Source organism: Nipponia nippon, unplaced genomic scaffold (assembly GCF_047370975.1).
Source record: "Nipponia nippon isolate SJK-2023a ecotype South Korea unplaced genomic scaffold, ASM4737097v1 scaffold_45, whole genome shotgun sequence".
Classification (NCBI taxonomy): domain Eukaryota; kingdom Metazoa; phylum Chordata; class Aves; order Pelecaniformes; family Threskiornithidae; genus Nipponia; species Nipponia nippon.
In genome coordinates, this window is record NW_028262364.1 from 317029 (window position 1) to 331097 (window position 14069).

General features: G+C 56.6%; 1 long non-coding RNA gene and 1 pseudogene across 1 annotated transcript; both read right to left on the reverse strand.

Moving 5' to 3' along the window:
* Nucleotides 1-936: 936 nt before the first annotated feature.
* LOC148052631 (uncharacterized) lies at nucleotides 937-4898 on the reverse strand. Its single transcript, XR_015709187.1, has 3 exons — nucleotides 3704-4898; nucleotides 2770-3162; nucleotides 937-1952 (listed from the first exon to the last, which is right to left on the reverse strand). It is a non-coding gene; the product is annotated as an uncharacterized LOC148052631 (long non-coding RNA).
* Nucleotides 4899-12758: 7860 nt separating this feature from the next.
* Nucleotides 12759-13682, reverse strand: LOC148052632 (Ig heavy chain V region 3 pseudogene; annotated as a pseudogene).
* Between the last annotated feature and the right edge of the window lie 387 nt (nucleotides 13683-14069).

Sequence of the window (14069 nt, forward strand, 5' to 3'; positions counted from 1 at the left end):
GCACATGCAAGCAAAGCAAAGCAAGGAATTCATTCACTACTTCCCATTGGCAGGCAGGTGTTCAGCCATCTCCAGGAAAGCAGAGCTCCATCACGCCTAACGGCTTTTTGGGAAGACAAATGCCATCACATTGAACGTCCCCCCCTTCCTTCTTCTTCCCCCAGCTTTATATACTGAGCATGACATCATATGGTATGGAATAGCCCTGTGGCCAGTCTGGGCCAGCTGTCCTGCCTGTGCTCCCTCCCAGCTTCTTGTGCACCTGGCAGAGCATGGGAAGCTGAAAAGTCCTGGACCAGTGTAAGCACTGCTTAGCAAACTACATCAGTGTGTTATCAATATTATTCTCACCATAAACCCAAAAAACAGCACTCTACCAGCTACTTGGAAGAAAATTAACTCTATCCCAGCTGAAACCAGGACAAGAGTTGAGGCTGTAATGGACCTCTGGAAAAGACCTAGTTTAACCCTCCTGCTCGAAGCTCGATCAACTGGAGTAGGTGTACTGGGTCTCCTTGGGATGGAGTTAATTTGCTTCATTGCAGCCTGTATGGGCAGCTGCGATGTTTTGTGACCAAAACCATGTTGATATCACACCGATGTTTTAGCTGTTGCTGAACAGTGCTTATACAGCATCAAGGCCTTCTTGTACAGCTCACCACAACTGGCCAAAGGGATATTCCATACCACATATAGCCATGTGAAGCAATAAACCTGGGGGAAATAAGGAGCACATGGGGACATTCAGAGTTAGGACATTTGTCTTTCCCAAGTAACCACTATGGGTGATGAAGCCCAGCTTTCCTGGAAATGCCTAAACATCTGCCTGCCGTGTGGAAGTCGGCAATGAATTCCTTATCTTGCTTGGTTTCCGCGTGCAGCTGTTGCTTTGCTTATTAAACTCTCTTTATTGCAACACACAAGTCTTGTCACTCTTACCCTTCCGACTCTCTGCCCCCATCGCACTGTGGTTGACTAAGTGAGCAGCGGTGTGGGACTGAGCTGCTTAGCAGGGTTAGGGACGGCAGGCTGCCCACAGCCTTGTGCTGTTCAGTTTTGAATATCTCCAAGAATGGAGACTACACAGCCTCAGGTATTTAGACACACTGACAAATCCCCCCCTAGCATTTCCTTCTCCACACCAAACAAACCCAGTTCTCTCAGGCTCGCCTTGTATGTCAGATGCTGCCTTCCTCATCTTCATGGCCCTGCATTGCATTTGCTCTTGTATGTCCATGTCTTTCCTGTGCTGGGGAGCCCAGGACTGGGCGCAGTAGCCCACAGTCTCACCAGTGCTGAGCTCAAGAGCAGTCCATCCCAACGAGCAGCTACAATTGCCAGGAGGCCTGTGTCCTGCATATGTCACAGCCCACTTAGCTAGTCCAGAATCAGTAGCTTTGTCTCTGATGCTTCCAGGGAGGTCAGTGCTGAAAGCGTACCTAAATTCAGAATACACAACATCCACCCTCTCCTCATCCACCAAGACTCATCGTCTTATTGTCGAAGGCTTGAAATTTGGTTAAGCACGGTTTCCACTTCACAAACCCATGCTGCCTGTCAGTGAGGAAGGAGAGGGGGAGAGGAGCTCCAAGCAGTGGAGCAGATTCCCCTGCAGCCCGTGGTGAAGACCATGGTGACACACGTTGTCCCCCTGCAGCCCATGGAGGTCCACGCTGGAGCAGATATCCACCCTGCAGCACACGGAGGACCCCACACTGGAGTAGGTGGCTTCCTGAAGGAAGCTGTGACCCCGTGGAGAGCTCACGCTGGAACAGGCTCCTGGCAGGAATGGCAGTCCTGGGGAGAGGAGCCCATGCTGCAGCTGGTTTTCTGGTACGACCTGTGCCTCACAAAGGACCCATGCTGGAGCCGTCTGTTCCTGAAGGACTGCAGCCTACGGAAAGGACGCATGCTGGAGGAGTTTGGGAAGAAGTGCAGCCCACAGGAAGGACCTGCATTGGAGAAGCTGATGAAGAACTCTGTCCCAAGGGAGGGACCCCACGCTGGAGCAGGGGAACAGCATGAGGAGGAAGCAGCAGCAGACACAACACGGGATGAACTGCCTGCAACCCCCATTCCCCGTCCCCCTGCACAGCTCAGGGGGAGGAGGATGAGAAGCTGGGAGTGAAGTTGAGTGCAGGAAGAAGGAACGGGGGGGTGGGAATGTGTTTTAGATTTGTCTTGATTTCTCGTTCCCCTACTCTGATTTGATTGGCAATAAATTTATATTAATTTCCCAAAGCCACGTTGGTTTTGACTCTGATGGCTCATCTCCCTCTCCTTTCCTCAACCCACGAGCTTTTCATTGTATTTTTCCCCCTGTCCAGTTGAGGAGGGGAACTGAGAGAGTGGCTTGGTGGGCACCTGGTGGCCAGCCAAGGTCAACCCACCACACCTGGTCTACTTCTTCTTCCTGATCAGGTGATCTGTAGCACCCACCCACCACAATGTCACCCATGCTGATCTGCCCTCTCTCTTTCCTAAACAGCCTGGCTCCATCCACTACAGCACTCCTGTCAGCTACTGCGCTGCACCTCCAGGATCCCAGATCTCTACAGCCAAGCCAGGGAGCAAAAACTGGGCCATGCTGGACAGGAGCCCAGGCAATGTACACTAACCTGCACTTCACCACACAGCCTCTCAAGTTCCCACAAGAGATCCTCCTGCATCAGAAATGGTCTCAGCCCTTCAACCACACTTCCCTTCACCACCTTCTACTGCAAGCATGCAAAGGTCTCTTTCCTGCACCTCCCATTGCGTGACACCAACCTCTCATTAGCAGCTGCTAGAAAGAAATGCTGAGAGATCTGTATTCTCTGTCAGTCGGGTTTTGGTCCACTCTGCTGCTGAGCTGCTCCAGGGTGAGCCTAGCACCACAGTAATACACTGCTTCATCTCCTTGCTTTGCTGCCTGCATCTGCAGCGTGAATCTCTTCTGGGAGCTCTCCACTGATCCCTTCAAGCGATCCTGGAAACCTTCTCCATAGGAATCACCCTCCCCGTAAATCCAGTCCAGAGAGCCACGTGGCCCCTGCCGGTACCAGAACATGTAGTAGTTGCTCATGCTGGCTCCACGCATGCTGCACCGGAAGGTGACTCCGTCTCCCTCTCGCACGGCCAGTTCCCTGACGTGTTGCTCCAAGGCCACCTGGCCAGTGACTGCTGCAGAGAGCAAGACCAAGCTGTGATCACTCCAAGAATCAGCAACGCTCAAGACAACGCAGGTGGAGGCATTGTTGTGGCATCGGGCAGGACTAAATCCTTCTCTTTGAACCCAGCTGACAAAGAAGGGCAGAAAAATAGAGATGGCACCAGGAATCGGGGCTCACAAGGAGTGGGACACCATGTTCCCCTCCCTCCATTTCCCTGTCAGACAAGGAACTTTTTCTGATTTTCCCATTCAAAGCAGGAAGGTTTTGCACCATGGGGCACAAATCCCTTTCTCTTTGCCAAGATGCAATGGCGAGAACCCACTTTCTTGTCCCTGAAACTGCTCTACAAGCACACAGCACCTCTCACAGGCAAGTGGGGCTTGGGCCCAATGCTGCCATCCTCAACTTTGAAAGGTCTTTGCATGGATGGGTGGAGGTCAAGCCAGAGGCAGCTCAGGCTGCAAGCAGCCAGCACAGCTCCACAGAGCAGTGCAGAGCACAGGGCCATGCACAGTTTCTGAGCAGGGGCATCACCCCTTCCTTGCACTTACCTGCGATGGGCAATAACCCCACGCACAGGGCAGTCCACATGGCCAGGTGCGCTCTGGCTCGCCTCTCGCCACCTTCACTCTGCCTGCAGAACAGCTCTGCCCACATCTCCCCTGGCTGGGCCTCTGTCACTGCAGGCAGTCCTCGTCCCTCCTAGGCACTCCCTCGCTCTAAGACAACAGTGAGGGTGAGAGGCGGGGGCTGGAGGAGCAGAAGAGGTTGAAGCTGTTGGTGCACTCCCGGGTGTCTCTCACCCTGCAGGGTGCAATAACAGAGTGCTCACTTGCCAGGAAAGCGTCTGGTGGGCAAATGGTGATGTGTGGCTCTAGAGCCACCCGCAATCTTCCTCTGAGGAAGCTCCTTCCTCTCTCTGCTTCTTCCAAAAACAACCTCTTTCCCTCTCCCTTTCTGTCTCTGGGAGAGACCAAGAAGGAAGGAAGATGGTTAACTGCTGCTGCTGCTGCTGCTGCAGCACCTCTGTGCCTGTTTCTGGGAAAAGCCAGACCAGTCTAGTCTTGAGAAGTCTCGGAAGAGACTTGCCTTGCAGCAACCACAAAACACCGGGCTGGATTTAATCCCCTTCCTTCCAGTTCTGCCCTGGCCCTGCCTGTGTTTCAAGCACGGTGCCCTTTTCCAGCTCACTGATGCTGCAGAAATAGGTGGCCCTGTCTGCAGCTGTGGGCGAGAGCACCTCCAGCGACAGCTGGTTCCTGGAGGGGTCTGCAGAGCTGGTGACTCGCGTCTGCAAGGATGAAGCAATGTGCTGGAGTCCCGGGAAAGGATACTGCAACGCTATCTGCTGCAGCTCTCTGCCAGGAGCCTGCCGGATCCAGTCCCAAGCGTAGCTGCTGTCACTGATGGGGACACCAGAGATGTGGCAGGTAAGCGTGAGAAACTCTGAGACCTTCCCGACCGTGGGGCCTGAGGCCTCTGCCTGCACCTGAGAAAGGGCACCTGCGACCCCAGGAGACAAGGACAAACAGGCAGCGATAGCTCAGGCTGACATACTTGGGAGAATCCAGCAAAGGGCCACAAAGATGACGAAGGGTCTGGAGCCTCTCTCCTGTAAAAAAGGCTGTGAGAGATGGGACAGTTTACCCCGGAGAAACGAAGGGTCGTGGAGGATCTTATAAATGTACAGAAATACCTGAAGAGAAGGTGCAAAGAAGACTGGGTGTCCTGGTTTCAGCTGGGATAATTTTCTTCCTAGTAGCTGGTAGAGTGCTGTGGTTTGGATTGCGTATGAGAATAATGTTGATGACACGCTGATATTTTACTTGTTGCTAAGCAGTGCTTACACTGGTCAAGGACTTTTCAGCTTCCCACACTCTGCCGGGTGCACAAGAAGCTGGGAGGGAGCACAGGCAGGACGGCTGACCCAGACTGGCCACAGGGCTATTCCATACCATATGACGTCATGCTCACTATATAAAGCTGGGGGAAGAAGAAGGAAGGGGGGGACGTTCAGTGTGATGGCATTTGTCTTCCCAAAAAGCCGTTACGCGTGATGGAGCCCTGCTTTCCTGGAGATGGCTGAACACCTGCCTGCCAATGGGAAGTAGTGAATGAATTCCTTGTTTTGCTTTGCTTGTGGGTGCGCCTTTTGCTTTACCTGTTAAACTGTCTTTGTCTCAACCCACAACTTTTCTCTCTTCCATTCTCTCCCCCTTCCCACCAGGGGGGACTGAGTGAGCGGCTGCGTGGTGCTTAGTTGCTGGCTGGGGTTCAACCACGACACTCGACCAGGCTCTTCTCAGTGATGCCCCGTGACAGGACAAGGGGCAATGGCCACAAATAAAAACACAGGAGGGTCCCTCTGAGCATCAGAAAAAACTTCTTCAGGGTGAGAGAGAGCAAGCACTGGTGCAGGTTGCCCACGCAGCTTGTGGACTCTCCATGCTTGGAGATATTTCAAAGCTGTCTGGACATAGCTCTTGGCAACTGGCTCTAGGTGGCCTTGCTTGTGCAGGGATGTTGCACCAGGTGACATCCAGAGGTCCCTTCCAACCTCAACCATTCTGTGAAACAGGGCTGCAAGACCACGCTAACCTCTCCTGTGTGGCACCCTCATATGCCTCCACCACGCCTGTCCACTCTATCTGCGACGGGCAATGACCTCGTGCACACATGACCCCACATGGCCAGAGCAGCTCCTGCTCACCTCTCCCCAGCTCCTCTCCGCCCACGCAGCTGCTCTGCTCAGGTTTCCCACATCTCTCGACCACTGACAGCACCCAGCCACAATGAGACCCCTTCTCCCTGACCCCAGGCATGGTCAACTTGCTGACTCACCCCTGAGATGGGCTCTGACCCCCGTGAACATGCACCAGGGGAGAGCAGGAGAGGAGGAAGCTGAGGTTGTTGGGGCACCCCGCAGGTGTCCCTCACTGTGGTCCCTGCAGGGTGCAGTAGTAGAGCGCACTGTCCCCCAGCTCCAGCCCAGTGATGGTCAGTGTCCCGGAGCTCTTGTCAGCCTGGCAGGAAAACCTCTTGCGGGCAAAAGGGGCTGTGTGGCTGTAGGAGCCTCCCCGGCCCTTGCTCTGCAGCAAGTACTGCAGGGGCCCACCGGGACGCTGCCGATACCAGGCCACGTAAATATAGGAGGCGTTGGAGCTGTAAGCGCATCGTAAGGTCCCGGTATTCCCTTCTTGCCACCACACTGCAGACCTCGTCGCTTGGATCTCATCACCCTGAAATGCACCTGAAACAAAAGCAGGGCTGTTCCCCCACTGCTTTGCTCTCACTGGCACCAGGAAATGGCCTACGAGGGGGTCGATGGGAGCAGACCTTGGTGTCGATGAAGCCCAAAGTTTTTCGGTGCCCCAGGGAAGAAGAGGGCCAAGGGAAGGCAGAGAGGGGCTGCAGGCAGGCAGAGTGGCCAGCCTGGTTGGGTGACACAAACACATAGAACCACCTCCACAGAATAAAACTCTGCATTTGGGACTCAAGAGATGAAAATTAGAAGTGCTGGCAAAGGAGCTCCTGCAGACAGGCCAGGACCACCTGCGGTGTGCAGTGATGGCCCCTCTCTGGTTGGGAACAGCTCTGAGTGTCCCGTGCACACTGTGCACCCTGGGCCAGGCCCCAGCACCTTTCTGTTCAAGCTCAGCTGGATTTCCTGTCTCCGTGCCAACAGCACAGAAGTAGCGGGCAGAGTCCCGCGGGTGCAGGGCACGCAGGGACAGAGACGACTAGGACTGGGAATTGTTACGGGATGCCGTGGCTCGACCCTCCACTGCTGCCCCGTACTTCTTGGTACTACCCGAGGGCTGGCTAATGTAGGACACCCACTCGAGTGTGCCACCGCGTGCCTGACGGTACCACCGAAAAGCATAATCCTGGAAGGTGAAGCCGGACCCGCGGCAGGAGAGGAGCACGGAGTCCCTGGGCGCTCGCAGCCCTCCGCCGGCCTCCACCAGCCTCAGCTGCGCCCACACCCCTGCGGACGGAGAGCGCTCGCAGCCGGGCAGGGCGCGCCCACGGCCCGACGACCTTCACCCGACGCCCCGACGCCCCCCGCCCCGGCACAGCCCCAGCCGCCACCCCCCTCTCTCCCGCCAAAGCCCCGCGCCCGGGACAATGCCCCGCCTGCCCTCCTCGGGGCTCAGCCGCGCCTGCTCCCGACACTGCGGCCCGACCTTGCCCGACAGCCTCCCCCTGCCCCTGCCCCTGCCCCTGCCTCTCCCCCTCCCTCTCCCGCCCACGCCACCCGCTCCCCGCTCCCCCGCTAACGAAGGCGAGCGCCAGGCGACGGCGCGCCCGCCGCGGCAGCAGCCGCAGCCCCGCGGCCCCGGCACGGGCACGGCCGCCCGCGGGCAGCCCCAGCCCCGGGCCCAGCCCCGGCCTCGCTCCCCTCCCCGCCCGCCTCTCACCTGCCGGCCCCGCGGCCAAGGACAAGGCCAGGAGCCACGGCCCCAGCCCGGGCGCCATCACGCCCTGCCGCGCCGGGGACGGACGGCGCCCAAGGGCCCGGCCCCAGCCGCACAGCAGCCCAGCGGACCCGCGCTCCGCACCCATCCTCATCTTTCCCCTGCCCCTGCCCCGCCGCCTCGGCCCCTCGCCGGGGCAGCGCCGACGCCTCTGCCCGCCCCCAACCCACCCGGCCCGGCCCCCCGGGGCCGCGGCCCCTCCGCGCCAGGAGAAGGGCGGGCGCGGGGAGGGACGCGGGCCAGGGCCGTGGGCAGAGATGGAGGGCAGCGCCCCGCCCCCCCCCCCCCAAGGCTCCTGGCCCCTGGCTCCCAGCGCGGCTCCCACGCTCTCCCGCATTCTCGCCCTGCGGAAGGGGGTCGCTGCCTCGGCCAGGCGCAGCTGGGACATTTCTGGCTTCGGGAAGCGAGCAGGGTGCGGGTGGGCAAAAAGCTGGGACGTGACACTGCCACGACAGACGGCCCGAACTGACCGAAGGGATATTCCATAGCATATGGTATCATGCTCAGCAGTGACAGCTGCTGCAAAGAAGGCAGCAGAGGAGAGGTGTTGAGATTTACGGCGTTTGTCCTCCTGTGGAACCGTTCTGTGTGATGAAGCTCTGCTTTCTTGGAAAGGGCTAAACACCTGCCAGCTGACAGGAAATAGTAAATTAATTCCTTACTTTGCTTGGCTTTTGCATGCAACTTTGCTTTACCTATTAAAATGTCTTTACATCAACCCAAGTTTTCTCTCGCTTTTCTTCTTCTGATTCTCAGCCCCATCCTGCTGAGGTGCTAGTGATTGAGCAGCCTGTGGGGCTTAGCTGCCTGCCAGGGTTAACCCACCGCAAGGAAGGACTTAGCCAGCTACTCCTAACAGAAGAGCCTGGAATCAACAACAACCTGGCAGCAGCAATGATGTCACTGGAACAGCTTTGGCTTTCTTTTCAAATGAAGCAACATGCTTTCCCTCTACAACACCGTGCTCCGAACAGATTTCTGCACAGTTTCTGAACAACACAATAGTGGCAAAGATCACCAGGGTGGGGGATCGGGGCAATGTGCCGTGCAATGTGCCATAAGCAGTGGCTCACCTGATGCTGCACCAGCACGGCGTTCCCAGCATCAGATCAGATGGAGGATTTTATAACTTCCTTCCCCTTTTTCTGGGATGTTCATAAAACAGCTCCCTGTTCTCTACCAGGGAACTACAGGCTGCTCAACCTCACCTTGAGCCCTGGGAAGGTGATGGAGCAACTAGTCCTGGAAACCATTTCCAGGAATTTGAAGGACAAGCATGTCATCAGCATTCACAAGGGGCTGGTCATGCTTGACCAAGACGATAACCTTCCAGAAGGAAATGACTGGTTTTGTAGATGAGGGGAGAGCAGGACATTTACTTTTACTTCAGGAATGCTTTCAACACTGTTTCACCTAAGATCCTCCTAGAGAAGCTGATGAACAGGGTGAGCAGACAGGGAGGGGGATAAAAACTGTCCAAACGCCTGGGACCAGATGGTGGTGACTAGTCGCATACGGTACAGTTGGAGGCCGGCACCTAGCGGTGTAACCCAGGGGTCAATACTGGCTCCAGTCCTGTTTGACATCTTCATGATGATCTGGAGGACTGGACAGCATGTGCTCTCAGCAAATGTGCAGCTGTCACCAAGCTGGGAGGACTGGCTGATACAGCAGAGGGTTGTGCTGCCATCCAGAGGGACCTCGACAGGCTGGAGAAATGGGCTACCAGGAACCTCTCAGAGTTCAACAAGTGGTAAGGCAAATTGCTGCACCTGGAGAGGAACAACCCTAAGCACCAGGACAGGCTATGGTCACCCAGCCGGAAAGCAGCTTTGCAGAAAAAGACCTTGGGGTTGTGGTAGAGACCAAGTTGGCCACGAGCCAGCAATGTGCCCTTGCAGTAAAGGCGGCTAATGGTAGCCTGGGCTGCATTAGACAAACTGTTGCCAGCATGTCAAGGGAGGTGATCCTTCCCCTCACCCATGTGGTGTCAACCCTGAGGCATGTTCTTATCTTCATACAGCTCCAGGTGCTGGGTAACTGTTATGTTGCTGCAATAGCTGGCTAATTGAACTGTTGTTACACCTCTTGCTCAGCCCAGAAGGATAGCTTCAAACTGGATGTGGAAGAGCGATGAGAGACTTCTGCACCATTGCTCAGCGGAGAGATATCTGACTGATGACATAAAGTATGAATAGGTTTTTCTAGACCCTGCTTACATTGGGATACGATAAAGCATGCACGGGAGTCCACATAATCCCCAGAATCAGAATACTTGTATGCCATCCGTAGTGCTTGATCATGCTATGGCTGCCAAGTTCACATGGGAAAGTCCTTGAAAAGGAATTGAATATCATCTGTCTTGCAGTTGCAGTGTACATGTCCTTGGTTACCCCAAACAGCTAAGAATTACAGCTAGCAGTTCACTCAGAGTATGCAAAACATTGCATGAAGAAGTGTCTGGAGCGCTACGACTGGGAGGGGGAACCCTCTAGGGACTGTCCCTTGGGCAGTCAGATTCTGAAAGCCCACTCAGAAACTGGTCGGTCCGCTGGTGGCAAAGCAAGTCCACACATTGGCACCCGCAGAGCTCAGACTGCAAACAGCTGCCTTAGCAGAAACAGCCAGCGTGTAGACCACGGGATGCTGGGCTGGCATGGGCACATGCCAGAGCATCTGGCCTAAATAATACTACACAGCCTCCTTACATCAAAGCAGGCCACTAGCTGCTATGCAACAAGAACGGCCAAGTTGTGAAAGTCACAGCTGCTCCGTATCTCCAGGATTTATTATTCCATGGGTAGACCCCTCTACATCTACTTATAACATCAACATTGAAGAATGTCGGGAATGGGCTGTGACTATACGGGTGTCTCTCTGTAAACTGCCATGGAAATCCAATGCACACCCTGAGCCTCTTTTGTCCTCTGCACATCAGCAGACGTGTACCTTAAAAGCCCCACAGGATCAAGTAACATCCCATGAAATGGGGAAACTGCTCTTGTAGTCTACCAGCAGTCCATGAACCTCATGGTAATGTTTGTCTAGAGATAGTGGGACTTCACACATGTTACACGCAGTAACTTCAGGTGACCACGACAGAACCATTACATGTTGAGAGAATGGTATCATTAATAGAATAATAGAACCACTAGAATCATAGAATATCATAGAAGTTGGAAGGGACCTATAAGGATCACTGAGTCCAACTCCCTGCTCCTCACAGGACTACCTAAAACTAAACCATATGACTAAGAGCATCGTCCAGACACTCCTTGCACTTTGACAGCCTTGGTGCCCTGGCCACTTCCCCTGGGACACTGTTCCAGTCACTGACCACCCTCTCAGTGAAGAACCTTTTCTTAATGTCCAGTCTGAACTTTCCCTGATGCAGCCTCATTCCATTTCCTCGTGTCCTATCACTGGGTACCTCCCCCTCTGCTGCCTGCCTTGAGGAACTTGTGGACTGTGATGAGGTCACCCCTGGGTGATGAGGTCACCCCTCAGCCTTCTCTTCTCCAAGCTGAACAAACCAAGTGACCTCAGCCACTCCTTTTAAGTCTTCCCCTTGAGGCCTCTCCTGGTTTCAGCTCGGATAGAGTTACTTTTCTTCTTAGTAGCTGGTATACTGCTGTGTTTTGGGTTTAGGATGAGAACAATGTCGATAACACACTGATGAGGTCACCCCTCAGCCTTCTCTTCTCCAAGCTGAACAAACCAAGTGACCTCAGCTGGTCCTTGTAAGTCTTGCCCTCGAGGCCTTTCACCATCTTGGTCACCCTCCTCTGGACGCACTCTCACAGTCTGATGTCCTTCTTATATTGAGGTGCCCAAAACTGCACAGAGTACTCGAGGTGGGGCCGCACCAGTGCGGTACAGAGGGGGACAATCACCTCCCTCAACCACCTAGCTAGGCTGTGCTTCATGCACCCCAAGGCACGGTTGGCTCTTTTGGCTGCCAGGGCACACTGTTGACTCATTCAACTTGCCATCAACCCCAACCCCCAGATCTCTTTCTGAGGGGCTGCTCTCCAGCCTCTCATTCCCCAATTTGTACATTTAACCAGGTGGAGAATCCAGCACTTGCTCTTGTTAAATTTCATACAGCTGGTGACTGCCCAGCTCTCCAGTCTATCCAGATCTCTCTGTAAGGCCTCTCTGCCCTCGAGGGAGTCCACAGCTCCTCCCAGTATACTATCATCGGCAAACTTACTTCACGTACAGTCGATTCCTACGTCCAGATCATTTATAAAAACATTAAAGAGCACTGGCCCTAAAATTGAGGCTGGGGAACCCCACTGGTGACTGGCCACCAGCTGGATGTAACCCCATTTCCTTAAACTCTTTGAGCTCGACACATCAGCCAATTGTTCACCCAGCGTATTATGGACTTGTCTAGCTGCGTGCTGGACGCTTTGTCCAGAAGGACACGCTGAGAGACAGTTTCAAAAGCTTTCCTAAAATCCAAAACCACCCCACGTCTAACAGCTTCCCTCGGTCAACCAGATGGGTGACCTGGTCATAAAAAGACATTAAGTTAAGCAGGACCTTCCCCTCATGAACCCGTGCTGGCTATGACCAGTGACTGCGCTGTCTCTCAAGCGTTTTTCAGTAACTCCCGGAATAACCTTCTCCATCCTTTTACCAGGCCCTGAAGCGAGACTGACAGGCCTGTAATTACCAGGGGCTTCCTTCTTTCCCTTCTTGAAACTTGGGACAACATCTGCCAGCTTCCAGTCGTCTGGGACCTCTCCAGACTCCAAAGACCATTGAGAAATAAGGGAGATAGGTCCTGTGATAACATTGGCCAGCTCTTTCAGTACCCTCGGAGGAATCCCAGTGGGCCCCATAGATTTATGGGCATCCAGCCGGAGCAATGCAGATGAAATGTTATGAACTGACCCCAAACCCCATTTCCCATTGCACCCTGTGCCTCTCGGGGAGAGGAAAGGAATGAAGGAGTAAAGTTGAGCCTGGGAAGAAGAAGGGCAAAGAGGAAGGCAGATTCCTTTAGGCTTGGGATATTTTCATCCTCACCATTTCACTCTAATTTTAATTGGCAATAAATTAGAATTCCTGCAGAGTGCAGGAAAGGCCAGGAACACCCGCGGTGCACAGCGATGATCTCTCACCGTTTGGGAACAGCGCGGAGGCCCCTCGGAACGAGCACTCTCCTGCCCCACAGCTCCCGCACCCCGGGCTGGGCCCCAGCACCTTTCTGTTCAAGCTCAGCTGGATTTCCTGTCGCCGTGCGAACGGCACAGAAGTAGCGGGCAGAGTCCCGCGGGTGCAGGGCACGCAGGGACAGAGACGACTCAGATCGGTAATTGTCCCGGGACGCCATGGCTCGACCCTCCACTGCTGTCCCATACGTCTTTACACGACCAGCAAAGTGGATGTAGGACACCCACTCGAGTGTGCCACCGCGTGCCTGACGGTACCACCGAACTGTATAGCTCCCGAAGTTGAAGCCGGACCCGCGGCAGGAGAGGAGCACGGAGTCCCCGGGCACTCGCAGCCCTCCGCCGGCCTCCACCAGCCTCAGCTGCGCCCACACCCCTGCGGACGGAGAGCGCTCGCAGCCGGGCAGGGCGCGCCCACGGCCCGACGACCTTCACCCGACGCCCCGACGCCCCCCGCCCCGGCACAGCCCCAGCCGCCACCCCCCTCTCTCCCGCCAAAGCCCCGCGCCCGGGACAATGCCCCGCCTGCCCCCCTCGGGGCTCAGCCGCGCCTGCTCCCGACACTGCGGCCCGACCCGCTGCCCGACAGCCTCCCCCTGCCCCTGCCCCTGCCCCTGCCCCTGCCTCTCCCTCTCCCGCCCACGCCACCCGCTCCCCGTTCCCCCGCTAAGGAAGGCGAGCGCCAGAGAACGGCGCGCCCGCCGCGGCAGCAGCCGCAGCCCCGCGGCCCCGGCACGGGCACGGCCGCCCGCGGGCAGCCCCAGCCCCGGGCCCAGCCCCGGCCTCGCTCCCCTCCCCGCCCGCCTCTCACCTGCCGGCCCCGCGGCCAAGGACAAGGCCAGGAGCCACGGCCCCAGCCCGGGCGCCATCACGCCCTGCCGCGCCGGGGACGGACGGCGCCCAAGGGCCCGGCCCCAGCCGCACAGCAGCCCAGCGGACCCGCGCTCCGCACCCATCCTCATCCTCATCCTGCTCGCGCTCCTGCTTTTGCCCCTGCTCCTGCTCCTGCCCGCCCCGCCGCCTCGGCCCCTCGCCGGGGCAGCGCCGACGCCCCTGCCCGCCCCCAACCCACCCGGCCCGGCCCCCCGGGGCCGCGGCCCCTCCGCGCCAGGAGAAGGGCGGGCGCGGGGAGGGACGCGGGCCAGGGCCGTGGGCAGAGCAGGAGCGCCCCGCCCCGCCCCCCCAAGGCTCCTGGCCCCTGGCTCCCAGCGCGGCTCCCACGCTCTCTCGCCTTCTCGCCCAGCCCCAGCGCCAGC